Source organism: Oryx dammah, unplaced genomic scaffold (genome assembly GCF_014754425.2).
Source record: "Oryx dammah isolate SB20612 unplaced genomic scaffold, SCBI_Odam_1.1 HiC_scaffold_20, whole genome shotgun sequence".
Taxonomy (NCBI): Eukaryota; Metazoa; Chordata; class Mammalia; order Artiodactyla; family Bovidae; genus Oryx; species Oryx dammah.
The window spans coordinates 51,493,128-51,509,438 of NW_024070204.1; positions in this window are offsets into that span (position 1 = coordinate 51,493,128).

The window sequence follows — 16,311 nt, forward strand, 5'->3', positions numbered from 1 at the left end:
AATTACTAATATCAGTCTACCCATTTTTCCAAGAAAATGAAATTATTTCTCTACAGAATTAAAACACCATTTCCTTGAACTAGACAAAGCCAATTTTCTTTTGTGTTTAATGCCTCAAAGAAGAATATGTGTCTAGATAGAATATGAGTAAAGCTCTTCCATGAGACACCCTTTTCCACTTGAATAAACTCCATTAATCCTACACAATGACATAAATACCTCCCCATACCTCCCCATGGGGTTGCAGAGTCAGACACAATTGAGCGTACATGCACGCTCACACACCTCCCTGTTTACTTCTTAAATTCAAACTGAAAAAAAAAAAAAAGGTGAAAAAATTCAAACCCTTATTTCCAAACACAGAATTCTGATTAAAAGAAAAAAACACACTATGGATTTACCTGTTTCTTCAAATTTCTAAATATTGTCATAATTCATTTGCTGAATCATTTTTGTTTTACAATATGCCTTGTGGCATTTTTTGCAGCAGTGGTTCTCAGACTTTAGCACACATCAGAATCTCCTAAGGGCTTTGAAAAACACATGTTTCTGGGCCCACCTCCAGAGTTTCTGACTCATGAGGCCTGAAACTGGACCAAAGAATTTGCATTTCTAAGGAGTTCTCAGGTGATATCAATGGGGACCACACTTAGAAATGTAACTGATACATGCAGCTTATGGTAAACAACTACATTCTGTCTCCATCTATGTAGTTCTAACATGACATTTTGACACGTCCTAGCCTACTCACCCTTCCTGCTTATTTTTGGTCATCAGCATCTAACTCAGTTTTGCTTGGAAGGAATGATACTAAAGCTGAAACTCCAGTACTTTGGCCACCTCGTGCGAAGAGTTGACTCACTGGAAAAGACTCCGATGCTGGGAGGGATTGGGGGCAGGAGGAGAAGGGGACGACCGAGGATGAGATGGCTGGATGGCATCACGGACTCGATGGACGTGAGTCTGAGTGAACTCCGGGAGTTGGTGATGGACAGGGAGGCCTGGCGTGCTGCGACTCATGGGGTCGCAAAGAGTCGGACACGACTGAGCGACTGAACTGAACTGATGTGAAGCACGCACCCAATGCTGAAACTTGAGACGTAAGAGTACATCATTTTTCTTAAAAAGAAAAGGTCTCTTTTTGCAAGTTGAATAATAAAAAACTAAATGGAAAACAACCCGAAGCTTGCTCTAAGACTGTTACCTTCAATGGCAAACATGTTCTGCCTCAACTATGATTTCTTTGTTCAGAAGCCAAGCTGGTAATTAAGCTGGCACAGAAGGAGAAGCCATTTGTCTAATGTGATGATAGTGTAGCCCTCAGTATACCCTGGAACAATGAGGGCCTCAGAGAAACTCATTCCAAGTTCTAGTTCCTTCTCTCTTCTTGCTGCATAATGGTGGCTGCTCATTCTGAATTCTCAGAGGACAAAGGAAGGGGAAGATGCTCGATCCTGTCACATCCTCCCCCATTTAAACCATTTATAGCCTCAACTTAAAGGAGCAATTTGAAGTCATCGTCTTTAAACACTGCAGAACTAATTGTGAAATCCACGAACAATGTGACATTCATGGAATCTCTTTGTTCCAAAGGCTTCTGTTGCCTGGGGGTTTGTCTATCACATCACTGTGCTCAGAAGAGCAAGGTGAAAACCTTATCTTGAGTTGGGCTTGGGAGGAGGGTTACTTTTGTCTTGTAGTCTTTCTCTTTCAATCTTCTTAGAAAGATGCAATGTCTCAGAGAGTTTTAATGCTCATCAGTTTTGGCATCAACTATGTTAAGTAAGGAGAGGGCAATGGCACCCCACTCCAGTGTTCTTGCCTGGAGAATCCCAGGGACAGGGGAGCCTGGTGGGCTGCAGTCCATGGGGTCGCACAGAGTCGGACACGACTGAAGCGACTTAGCAGCTGCAGCAGCAGCAGCATGTTAAGTAAACAGTCTCATAATTTAAAGAAAAGGATGTCCTTAGTAATGGCTTCTGAAGAAATTAGGCACACCTACTGTGACCATTACAAGGGACTATGTAAGCTCCCACTTTCTGAAGGTTCTTTCAGAATGGGGACTCTGTCTAATTTATTGCATTATCTGTAAAATGAAACTATAAGCATTGTGTGATACACAATAAAAATTAAAGAAGTGAGGCTGCTGGGAGAAATTTCAATAACCTCAGATATGCAGATGACACCACCCTTATGGCAGAAAGTGAAGAGGAACTAAAGAGCTTCTTGATGAAAGTGAAAGAGGAGAGTGAAAAAGTTGGCTTAAAGATCAACATTCAGAAAACTAAGATCATGGCATATGGTCCCATCACTTCATGGGAAATAGATGGGGAAACAGCAGAAACAGTGTCAGACTTTATTTTTTGGGGCTCCGAAATCACTGCACATGATGACTGCAGCCATGAAATTAAAAGACGCTTGCTCCTTGGAAGGAAAGTTATGACCAATCTAGACAGCATATTAAAAAGCAGAGACATTACTTTGTCAACAAAGGTCTGTCTAGTCAACGCTATGGTTTTTCCAGTAGTCATGTATGGATGTGAGAGTTGGACTGTGAAGAAAGCTGAGCGCTGAAGAATTGATGCTTTTGAACTGTGGTGTTGGAGAAGACTCTTGAGAGTCCCTTGGACTGCAAGGAGATCCAACCAGTCCATCCTAAAGGAGATCAGTCCTGGGTGTTCCACTGGAAGGACTGATATTGACGCTCAAACTCCAATACTTTGGCCACCTGATGTGAAGAGCTGACTCATTTGAAAAGACCCTGATGCTGGGAAAGATTGAAGGCAGGAGGAGAAGGGGACAACAGAGGATGAGATGGCTGGATGGCATCACCGACTCAATGGACATGAGTTTGGGTAAACTCCGGGAATTGGTGATGGACAGGGAGGCCTGGCGTGCTGCAATTCATGGGGTCGCAAAGAGTTGGACACAACTGAGCAACTGAACTGAACTGAACCTCCCATCTATAAATATCAGATTCTGGCAACAGTATAAATATACAGTTACATTTTAGGACTTAAACCCCTGGTTTTATACTCAAAAAAAATGTCCACACTAGTAAAACATTTTCCATTTAAATTGTCTGCCAGTTTATAAATGGAAAGGAATTCCCCATGAGACATCTCTCTTTATAGAGGGAATATAGCATTGTATAGAAAGGGAATATAATTCTTAAGCAGACAAACGTGACTGCCTTTGTTTTTTAACACCAACCGTTTCCTCAAAGCATCATTTCCATTTTGCAGGCATATCAGCTTCTAGAGCTTTATAACACCTTTAGCTGAGTCTACATACTGCAGCCCCAACCTATCTGTGTTCATGAAAGAATCCTTCTAGGGAGGGATCCATTATAAGAACATCAGTTGCAACTAGGTCACACCACTCCGATCTGGATCTAGAGGTCAGCTGTGACTTCTGGCTCCTGTGTAATCTACTCCTCTTTCAGACTACCCAGACCTCTAAGGTCCACTTCATGGACACTAGAACATGCATCAGACATTCAAATTAGGAGCGCTTCATACCACGAGGCTTTATTGCCAGATCTAGCTCTGAATCTCCTATAACCCAAGAAAGCCTAATCTAAGCCAGGTTCTCTGATGCCCTTTGGATATTGTTCCTCTAATGAGTCACAAGACCATTCTCGAGGGACAAGGCAGTTATCCCAGGTCTCTTTTAGTACCGAAGTTCTATTTTCTTCTGTCAAGTTCTGATTTCTCTCTCAGTAGCTGTTGCTGAAATCCCATTGAGCCCCTTGTAGACACCTAAGTCCTAACAAGGTACAATTTTGCTGTCCTAAGTTCATGTTTAGGGTTCAGGGTATAATAATGATGGCACCCAGCAAGCACATTGTACAAAGGACAGGAATTGGGGTGGGGAGGGCACTGCAGATATCCTTGGTGCTGAAACATGTTGCTACAGAATAATGTAATTGATGAACTCTCGTATCCAGAGAGGATCAAATTGATGTACTCTTTTAGCACTCCTGTAAGAACTTTCCCGTGTCATTTCTGCACAGAGTTTTATTTCATAGAACAGTTCCATGATTTTTAAACACATTTATCATCTTCTCACACCAAATAGTTTCACATTTTAATTACAAAATGCACTCATCAAAAATGTTTGGCATACCAAGTGCCACATACTACATGCTTATATATTTCTAAAATCTTGAACAAATCTTTCACCAAGTTCTGTTTAAAATAAAAACACAAGCCCAGTCAAGCATGATAGAAAAACAGAATATCCACTCACAGAAGACCAGTACCTACACTACAGGTGACACAATTTGAAATTTTGTGGAAATGACTTTGAAAATTAACTATGCAAGATAGAAGAGCAAAGGCAGGCTACAATAATACTTCCTTCCACTGGACAACATTATAAAGCCTCAGAAATGAGATGTCCAACCTCTTCTAGAAATAAAAATCAATTGAGAAGAGCAGCCCAGAAAGCATTAATGTAATCTGTCTGCATGCTGCCAGCTAACTTACAATCCATGACAAGTTGAGCCAAGTGGGAGTTATTTACGTTTGTTCTTCTGGTATAATAGAAGGGAGGAGAGCGAAAAGGATGTGCTGAATCAGATTGTGTTTGACTGAGGAGTGACAGGGAAGTTTTCTTCAATTAATAGCCAGCTGCATAACTTGAGCTAATGCCAGCTGGGCTTTCGTCATGAAGTGACACCAAAATAAATGATTCTGTACTCAGGGACTGACTGGGAGGCAGTGAACTCATCCATCCAAAGATGGAGCAGCGAGAGGGGTGGGCGATCACACCACCTGAATTTCAGGAGCCTATTCTGGCAACTGTTCTAACGATACTGGGTTCATGTTTATCCTTAAAGGTCCAAAAGAATCCATTTAGGCGCAAAGATCTGCTTGAATTCTTAGAAGGGGAGAACCAAAGAAGGTAGAAACGGTCTCATTAAAGTCATGTTGATTTATTTCACTGATAAGTGAAATTCACTTTCATATTTAAGTCACATGGTCAGGGGTGGGGGAGCAGGCAAAAATGGTTTTATTAAAGGCATCCACATTTTTGAGGAGGACAACAATGGCTAGGACATAAAAGAAATCTAGTGTAGATTTAAAGCAGTCAAATGCCTGCTAGTACATTCAGAAAAGCTGAACAGGCCCAGCTGTTGGGACTTTTCCAGTGAGGTGCCTGTCCCGGTGGTCACAAGCCCATGTGTCTTCTGGCTGCCGAGTCACATTCCTGTCTGTCTGGATGGAAGGGCGCCCACCCACAAGCCAGACCTTTTCATTACGGGAAAGGTTCCGAGGTTCCTTGTGTCAGGCAAACTTCACTTCCCCATCGCATCATGTAAACACCTCTTCTACGGGGATTTCTTACAGAAAAACCCACTTGAAAGCATCTAATCAAAGAAATAGAAGTCCGAAAGCCAGGAGCTCCACAGGAATCTAGATACGACAATATAGCCAGAGAAAGAGCCCTCTAAGGAGGAAGCAACAGCAGCTTGACCTGTGAATTCTTTGCTATCTGTCTGTTCCCTCGACTTTCAAACCGTAGCCCTGGAAATATAAACACACAATTCTAAACATTCATAGGCCTGCGGCAGCAAAAGACCACAGGCCAGCTTCACAACTGGGGCATGCAGACCATAAATCCTCCCATGGTAGAAGGAGGGGTGGTGCGGAAATGGACTGTCACCATTCCGCACACTGCATCAAAGGAAACTGGGCACAAGGAAGAGGCCGTTGGCAGCCAATCCTGGGATTCTCTCATTCATGGAACAAGGATCCCGAAGGCTGAATTACCCAGGTGACGTTAGTTCTACCCATGCCAGAAGGCAAACGCTACCAGACTGCCAAAGGCCACAGTTGCTCTGGATTGGGGCAGAATTTTCTGGTCTCTAAGTGTATACAGAGAGGAGGGCTATGCGGAAAGTGCTTCTCACCAACTCCGGTCCTGGATTTTACTTGGTACTTGGATTTTTTACTCCAGTACTTGGATTTTAGAGAGGGACTCAGGGGACAAGGATCCCAAGATGTGACTCTTTAAATATGTCCGCATGAGAGAGAAACCTAATCGAGCCACATGAAACTGATGAGAAGCAGTCTTTGCTGCTGGCCCCATAGATAGGAGAGGATAAAACAAGAAACCCCACTGCTATTACTTATTTTCAGGGCAAGAGAGAGATTCCTATCACTGCCTGATAATCTGTGCCACTGCTGTTATTTAGTCACTAAGTTGTGTCAGACTCTGGAGATCCCATGGACTGTAGCCCACCAGGCTCCTCTGTCCTTGGGATTTCCCAGGCAAGAAGATTGGAGTGGGTTGCCATTTCCTTCTCCAGGGGATCTTCCTGACCCAGGGATGAAACCTACATCTCCTGCGTTGGCAGGTGGATTCTTTACCACTGAGCCACCAGGGAAGTGTCAGACCATGCTATTAATGGTTGGTTAGTCTGGGAGATCCTAAGGCAGTAAGTAAATGCTGTCTCCATGGTGAGTACTAGAGGAGGTGATCTGTCAGGAAGCTGGATTAACAAGTGCTTCTTCAAATGTTATCTGCAGTGTCACTGGGTGGCCTAAGGCTAACTACCATCCAGGTCAACAGTCTACAGGCAGAACAGAGACACGGTTTCTCGGCATGAGAACTGCATGATGACGACTCCCAAGTATTAGTTTATTTCCTTCAACACGCTGACTCTATATTGCTTATATGTGTAATCTAAAAGTAAATATAATAAATAAAACAATTTTTGTGATACAAATGTACTAATATACAAAACAGACACACAGGCATAGAAAACAAACTTATGGTTACCAAAAGGGAAAAGAGGGGAAGATAAATTAGGACTTTGGGATTAACATATACACTACTTATATATGAAATAGATAGCCAACAAGGACCTACTGTATAGCACAGGGAACTGTATTCAAAATTTTGTAATAAACTATAAGGGGAAAGAACATGAAAAATACATATAAGCATGCATAACTGAAGCACTCTGCTGTATACCTGAGATCGACACATTGCAAATCAATTATACTTCAATGAAAAATAAAAGAAAAAAAAAAAACAAATTGGACTCTAAGATGAAGTATTTAATTTTCTAGCACTCTCTACATCACAACCAAATATATGAATGAAAAAAGAAAATTTTGATTGTTAATATCTGAGTTTTGTTTTGTTTTTGTCATCATTGCTTTGGAACAGACAAAGCCTTTATTTGTATACCTGGGACAAATTATACATATGGATGTATTAACAGTCTCTCAGTGAAACGGGAATAGATATAGTTTATAAAACATAAACCATATACAGTCTTGCTTCTTTCATTCAGGGATTGATTGTCTATGAGTGAATCAGCATGTCTTCCATCTTTTGACATGGTTTTTATAATAAAATAAGTAATGGCAGAAGTGCAAAAAGTATGTCCCAGGCTTTATGCTACATAACTTTTATATATTTTCATCTTTAAACCTAGCAGATTATTGTCCATATACAGACAGAACAACGGAGGTTCAGTGGTAAAAAAAGATACACCAAAATGTTGCTCCTTTCAAGAAGGTTTACTTGATGAAATAGCCTAACTTAAGAGATGTTCATGTACTTTCCTTTTATCCCAGCATTTTTTATCATTCTTTTCATAAGCTTTACACTTGCCTATCTTCCTTGTAAACTGTGATTTCCTTAAAGGTGGGGATTGCATCTTATTCACCTTTTTACCCTCAGCGTCCTGAACAGCGCTGGCAGCTGGTGAACAACTAAGAATGTCAGGAGTGAATAGAAGCCATGCATTCAGGAAAAACAACACTGGACTTCAATGCAGAAATGTCAAATTTCAAAACCTACCAAGCAAAAAATGTTGGTGTTTATCTGACACTTGGCAAAAGAATGGCTGGTGAGGTTAGTTTACCCAGTTTCATTCTAGAGTTAATGACCAAGAGATTCTCAAGAAATACTTGTAGACAGAATTTATGTATCCAAGTTAGCTCTGTTTCCCCAAACCACAGATAAGTGGAAATTAAAGATTCAGATAAAAATCAGCCTGAATAGAAGAATCAGAGTCTTTATTAAACACAAAAATGAGCATTTGGCAAAAGATTTACTTCATTCAACCATATATTGGCTTCTCACCTGGATTATAAGAGAAATATTCCAACATCAATTTTACTTTGAAAAACTATATTCAGTAAAACTATAAGTGCTCTCTGCATGAAAAATTCTAGTTTTATCCTTCCTGTATAAACACAAAATGTAAACATAATCATGATGGCATTTCCTTTCACAGCATCAGCCATTTAAAAACATAAACCTTTGAAGAACATGAATTTTGAAACAGTAAAATAGCTTTAAATCCTGTGAAAAGAGACTGCAGGCCCCAAATCTGTGACTGATTTTTAGGAGTAGCTTCCCTGATGAAGCCTAATTCCAGCTTATTCCAAGTCCCCATTCCCCCTGCTCTTACCCTACTTGAAGCAACGGTTAATTATTTAAAAAAGAAAATCAATTAAAAAGGTGAACAACAGGCAGAAGACAGTTGTTTGGCTTAAAATGTAACCAATTTAGCTATAACAAAGGCAGTTTAGCTTCTCCCACCAAGTACAGTAGGTACCCAGCTCAGGGCCCAGAAAACTTTTAGGAGCCCAAGAAAATGTTTTAATTTCATTTAAAATCAGAAATGAAATTAATATAATCCATCTTAGATTACATTTCTCTTTATATCAAAGTGGTTGTAAAGTTTATATTTTTTTAGTATTTTTTAATGAAAAAAGAGGCTCACAAAAGTCATGGTACAGCCCTGAGCTGGGCTTGTTTTCATTTTTATAAATGGACTCTATGGACATGAGTTTGAGCAAACTGCGGGAGATACTGAAGGCAAGCCTGGCGTGCTACAGTCCATGGGGTCACAAAGAGTCGGACACAACTGAGCAACTGAACAACAACGAAATAAATTTACTATGACATTATTATTTGTTGCAATGTTAGGACACATGAATATTGTAAGCCTTTTACTTCTTTCCCACCACAAAAATGGCTCCCTCAAAAAATACTGGGAATTCTTATCAACTGGATTGGATGTGATGGGACATCAATGGATATCAATTACAAATCCAGTTCAACTGGGCCATGAAAGAAAAGGATTTCTTAAGAAAACCTTCCTTTCCCCATCTCCTCTCTTTTACCTAGAAACCAACAACTTAGAAATAATCACAATTTCAGAGGAAGAAAGAAAGATGAACTACTAGAACAACATGTCTTAAGAAAAACACTAATTTAGAAATGCTAACCACCCAAAGCTTTTAAATACTGAATTAGCTGATTCAATCAATAGGGTAACTTCCTAAATCTAGGTGGATGTTTTGGTATATAGTCATATTAAACTACTGAGTTAGTACTGGTGTTAAAGTTAATATCAGAAATGCCCTTCTCATACAGTACAGCATAACTAACCATAGTGGTTCACATGGCCGTGGTGCTTTTATGGCAAGTGGGCCACATCCTGACCCCCCAACCACTCTGTCTTGGAGTTAATGCTTTGCAGGTCCATTGACGGGATTTCCCAGATGGCACAGTGGTAAAGAATCTGCTTGTCAATGAAGGAGACACAAGAGACATGAGTTCAATCCCTGGGTTGGGAAGATCCACTAAAGGAAGAAATGGCAACACACTCCAGTACTCTTGCCTGGAAAATTCTGTGGACAGAGGAGCCTGGTGGGCTATAGTTCACAGAGTCACAGGGAGTTGGATACAACTGAGCGACTGAACACCAGAACACATCCAACAATAGGATGATGATTTTTATATATTATTTCATTATTACTCTAGTTCTAACTAGTTTGTGGAACAGATTACAGATCCAACAATGAATAGTTGAAATCAAATACCGTCACTTTCAGAGTCTTGGTTAAGTATATCTTGGTGTGTAAAAAGGTAAGAAGTAATGGCTAAAATAAAGTTTCAGCATTATCTGTGAATTATATTTATCCATGAATTTTTATAAACTTTTTTATAGGAAAGAGAGGTACTAGTATGACAGCAAATCAAGTTCCAGTATTTGGGACAGAAAATTTTAGGGTTTCTAGTATATTCTTTTTTTCTTTTTTAATCAACATACAGTTGATGTACAATATTATAAGTTACAGGCATACAATATAATGACTCATAATTTTTAAAGGTTATATTCTACTTATAGTTATGACAAAATATTGGCTATATTCCCTGTGTTGAACACTATCCTTGTAGGACTTAATCTCCCACCCTTATATTGCTTCTCCCTTTTCTTTTCTCCCCACTGGTAACCATCAATTTGTTCTCTATATCTGTGAGTCTGCTTCTTTTTTTGGTATATCCACCGATTTGTTATATTTTTTAGATTCCACAGTAAGTTATATTATACAGTATTTTTCTTTGTCTGATCTAGTATATTCTAAGTAGTCTCTTTTTAAAACATAGAAAAGAATTAGAATATAACAGGCTTCATACATAAAATAAGACAAAGTAAGATAAGAATTATTAAAGTGTCTATGAAGAACATAAATAACAACAACCTTAAATAAACATTGTACAGCCAAAATTTAGCTTCCCCTCCCCACATTTTTATCTTCTTTTCACTGAAGTAGGAATAATACCTCACTAAGGAGGAGAAGGGGACGACCCAGGATGAGATGGCTGGATGGCATCACTGATTCGATGGATGTGAGTCTGAATGAACTCCAGGAGTTGGTGATGGACAGGAAGGCCTGGCGTGCTGCCATTCATGGGGTCGCAAAGAGTCGGACATGACTGAGGGACTGAACTAACTAACTAATCATGTAAGTAGACCATTAGAGAGGACCTGCCAGTGAAACATAATTTGCACAATTAGGCTGTTAAGTATATGGTTACTGAATATTATAAAACTAGAACATTGAAAGGTTTGGAAATATATTCTGCCTCACTGTAATGAGAAACTCTTTAAATCTGATTTATCTTTCTGGTTACAGTTGTCATGCATCTTTCTTTCTTATTTTGATCAAGTAAACCAAATTTCTTGTTGGAGAACCACATTCAAAGGATGGAACTGACATTCATGACTGGGAGGCCCAGAGGCCCAGTCACTCACATTACTGATTCAAGGCCGGCATTTAATCCAAGTCCACTTGTTCAAGTTAGGACTGAGTCTTCGCTGGAACAGTTGGGAAATATGTTCTCATGTCACTGGAATTACTGCAGATAAAGTTATGCCAGGTGCTGCTTTAACTGACTTTGCCATCACACAGGGAAAGCCAGCAATGCAGAGTGGGTAGAGACTGAGACAGATCAAAGCATTTATCACATTGCAAGAGCACATGAGCAAACCAAGCCTTGTACCAAAGAAAATCAGCTGCACTCCTTAGATTTTCCAGTTTCAAGATTCCATAAGCCATCTTTCTGTTGGTTTAAATGTTTACTTTCTATTACTTGCAACTAATGGAGAAGAAAAGTCTGATTGACATACCACTTCACCATGTGGATCTTTTCAATGTTAAGAAATGTTGTATTGATATGATGAAGGCCCACTCTTTCTTCTCTTTTTACTGCCTTCGTATACGACTGACAGTAAGAAAATTCAATTGCTTCTTACAGCACTACTGGGGCAAATTCAATCATTTAACAAATGCTTGTGGTGGTGGTGGTAGTTTAGTCACTAGGTTGTGTCTGACTCTTGGGATTTCCCAGGCAAGAATACTGAAGTGGGTGGCCATTTCCTTCGCCAGGGGATCTTCCCAACCCAGAGATTGAACCCATGTCTCCTGCTTGGCAAGCAGATTCTTTACTCCTGAGCCACCCAGGAAACCCCAGCACATGTTTGCCATATACCTATTCTGTGCTACACACCTGTTAGATTCATAATTGGAATAAAACAGACAAATGGTCTACTTTCATAAAATGTATAATACGAGAGGGAGTCGACCATGAATACACAGAGAGACAGACCATGTAAATATCTTGGATAGCCACATAGGCTATTGAGGAAACTAATGCAGAAAGGAACATCCAGAAAGTCTAAGTTAATGATGGGTTTTGTTTTATGTTTTGTTGTTTTTCAAATAGACAGTCAGGGAAGGTATTAGTATGAAAGCAATATTTGAGCAAAGACCTAAAAACAGTGAGTTCCTTACTGAGGAATGTATGGGTCCTAGAAAAGAGTACATTCAGTCTTCACCACAGGGTGTATGGTGAATTTTCCTTACCAGAGTTCACCTATTTACACAAGGGAGGAGCTCCCATTGATCCCCCCACCCCCCCACCCCCGACAGGAACCTTTTGCGGCTGGCTCGCTGAGGGAACTGGCCTATTTGTTTTGTTTCACTGGGCAAACAGAAGTATGAGTTAGGGGTGGCTTGTAGGTTCCATGAATCATTATTATTTTCAGTGTGCACTCTCGGGCGTGAAGGCTCTGATGTGAATTGCTGACTAATTTTATAAAGCACCTGGGGCTCCTCAGGGCAAAGGCACTATGTCAACACCAACATTAAACAAATAGCAATAATTGGCCAAATCCTCTGGGGGTGCAAGGCAAATAAAATATGTTCCCTCTTGGAAGTTCATGACGTCTGCCAGGTTTACCACTTGGCAACCTGTATTCAGCAAGAATGAGGCAAAGCATTTTTTGAAAACCACTTTTGCCACCACTGTACATGGCCTTCAAGCCACCACTGTGACTGCTGAGTATTTAACAGCAGATTAGAACTGAGTATGTTTTTATTTCACTAGCACAATAAGGTTCTGAATAACCACTTGAAATAGGAGTCCTTATCATTTCTAGGTAATTTCACTATTAGTCAGAAATAAGAGTACAGCAATGTTCATTAGGTAATAAAACAATCATTTTTCCACCAATTTTTAAAGCACACACATCTCTCTTTAGCCAAAGGACTTTTTTAAAGCATCAAAAAAAGAAAAAAGAAAAAAAGCATTACAGTTTCTCTGTGTGAATTTTAATTAAAGAAATTGTCCAAAATCAAGAACTGTTGGTAGGGTTCCAAATGGTAGATGAAACTCTAAAATGTATATTACATATTAACAAGATTTCTTTTTGTTTCTAAGAATTCTATAGGGAAATGTACCCAAGTTTAGTGCAACTCGACCCACTCCACCTCACACCACACCAAGAAGACATTTGTAAGAGAAAGCACAATAAAGACTCATAAACAGACATCAGGACTTGAATTTTAATTAAAACAAGGGATAGCTCAGGATAACCTGGTTTTATTCTATTAACTACAAAGTTCAACAGAAAGAAAGCATTAAGTATTTTCTTAAGATTATTAACTATCATTGGTCCATAGAATTACAAGACACTTTTTCTGAAAGATTTTAGGATTAATCTAGGATGACTTTCATTTCACAGGTGAAGAGACTAAGTCTCAGACAGATCATTTTTCTAGGAACATAAAAATCAACTATAATACCCTGAGTTAGTATTTTAGAATATCCTTCCAGGTGTTTTCCTATGAATTACTATATATATATAGCTGTATACAAAAAGTTCTTAAACTTAAAAGAGGTCTCTCATTTAAAGAGCATTGTTTATATACTTTTTAAAAACATACTATGACTATTTACCATGTTAAAGATCATCCTTGCATTGATCCATCAGTATTCCATCATATGTATGTTATCTTGATATGTTAAACTAATCATCACTGGATATATGATCCATTTTCAGTCTTCAACTATCATAAAAAAATGATGGAGATAAATCTTTTCATATATCCTTAATTTTTTAGGTCAAATTGAAGAGAAATTGCTGGTTCAGAGTATTTTCTGGGGGTGTGTGTGGCAATTATTATTGAATTCGCTTCTAGAAAGGCTGTTCAAATTCTCACTTTTATGACTAGTAAATAAGAATGTCCCAACTTGAACCAATACTTGGTATTATCTGGCTTTGCTATTTAATTTTTAACACTTTGATTAGAGAACATTTTTCTCCACTGTTGCTTAATTTGCTTTTCTTTAACTTTGAGTTTATTCATGTTATTGGTAAATTGTGTTTCTTTTTTTATGAATTGACTGTGTTTATTTTTCTGTAAATATGGTCACCTTTTTTGTTCCTGACTGCTAGGGATTTTTTTTTTTAATATTGACACATTAAAGTTAATGCCCCTTTAGTAACGTTGAAAACAGATTCCCTAGGTTGTCATGTGCCTTTACATTTTATTTATGGTGTTTTTTGATGTACATAAATATTTCATTTTTCAATGTACACATTTGTAAAATATTTTCTTAATGTTTTCCAGCTCTGGTGATGGATTAGAAATACCTTCCCAGTTTGAAATTAAATGAGTATTCACCTTTATTTAACAGTGATTTCATACATCTTCATTATATTAATAAAGTTGGATATTAATAAATAACATTATTTTCATTAGAACTTTAATATATATTTTAAATTAATTTATTTATTTTAATTGGAGGCTAATTACTTTACAATATTGTAGGCGTTTTTACCATACATTGACATGAATCAGTCACGGGTATACATGTGTCCCCCATCCTGAACCCCCCTCCCACCTCCCTCCCTAAACCATCCCTCAGGGTCATCCCAGTGTACTGGCCCTGAGCGCCCTGTCTCATGCATCGAACCTGGACTGGCAATCTATTTCACATATGGTAATATACATGTTTCAATGCTATTCTCTCAAATCATCCCACCCTCGCCTTCTCCCACAGACTCCAAAAGTCTGTTCTATACATCTGTGTCTCTTTTGCTGTCTTGCATATAGGGTCATCATTACCATCTTTCTAAATTCCATATATATGCATTAGTATACTGTATTGGTGTTTTTTTCTTTCTGACTTACTTCACTCTGTGTAATAGGCTCTAGTTTCATCCACCTCATTAGAACTGATTCAAATCCATTTTTTTAAATAGCTGAGTAATACTCCATTGTGTATATGTGCAGCCATGAAATTAAAAGACGCTTACTCCTTGGAAGAAAAGTTATGACCAACCTAGATAGCATATTCAAAAGCAGAGACATTACTTTGCCGACTAAGGTCCGTCTAGTCAAGGCTGTGGTTTTTCCTGTGGTCATGTATGGATGTGAGAGTTGGACTGTGAAGAAGGCTGAGCATCGAAGAATTGATGCTTTTGAACTGTGGTGTTGGAGAAGACTCTTGAAGGCCCCTTGGACTGCAAGGAGATCCAACCAGTCCATTCAGAAGGAGATCAACCCCGGGATTTCTTTGGAAGGAATGATGCTGAAGCTGAAGCTCCAGTACTTTGGCCACCTCATGCAAAGAGTTGACTCAATGGAAAAGACTCTGATGCTGGGAGGGGTTGGGGGCAGGAGGAGAAGGGGACGACCGAGGATGAGATGGCTGGATGGCATCACGGACTCGATGGACATGAGTCTGAGTGAACTCCGGGAGATGGTGATGGACAGGGAGGCCTGGTGAGCTGCGATTCATGGGGTCGCAAAGAGTCAGACACGACTGAGCGACTGAACTGAAGGAATCTCCACACTGTTCATAATACATATTTTTATATAAGACATAAGGAAGGGATCTAAGTTTATATTATTTTCACAAATAATTGTCTCAAGACCATTTACTGAATAACTATGTCTTTTATTTTTTCATTGAATAAAATGCTGCTTTAATCACACAATAAGTGTACGTTCATATATATCTATATGTAAGTATATACACTCACTACACACACACACATGGGTCTTATACGGAATCTACAGTCTTTTCAAATGATCTTTACTTTTTCACGTAAATCACTGTTTCAATTCTTAGAGTTTTCATAATATGCTATAATTCCTGAAAAGGTGAGTTTTCTATGTCTCTACCCTTCACCCACTGTGCTTCTTTTCAATTTTTTTGCTTTCTTATATATTTATCTCTTTAGATAAACTATTGAAACATTTCATCAAAATTAAAAATAATATCTCACTGGTGTTGAGTATAACTGAATGAATTATGTAAGTTAATTAGTCAGAAATGACATTTTTATTGTCTTAAACAGGCCTTCCCATGCACAGTGAGTTAAGACTGAAGTACAGAAATAGTTTACATAGATTCAAATCCTAACTTTAGCTCTTACCAGCTCTACCATCTTAGATAAGGAGCTTAATTTCTCTAAGTCTTAGTTATCAACATTATAAAATTAAGATAGTAACACTAACTACTTCATAGGATTATACAGAATTAACAGATGATTTAATACGCAATGAATAAGGTTCTTAAATCACAATTAGAATATTATTTTGTCTCTGAGTTTTCTTTTAGTTACAATTTGTTTCCTTTATAAAAAGTTTCTGATTTATTATTTTCATTCACAGGTACAGTACATTCTTCTGACTGAAA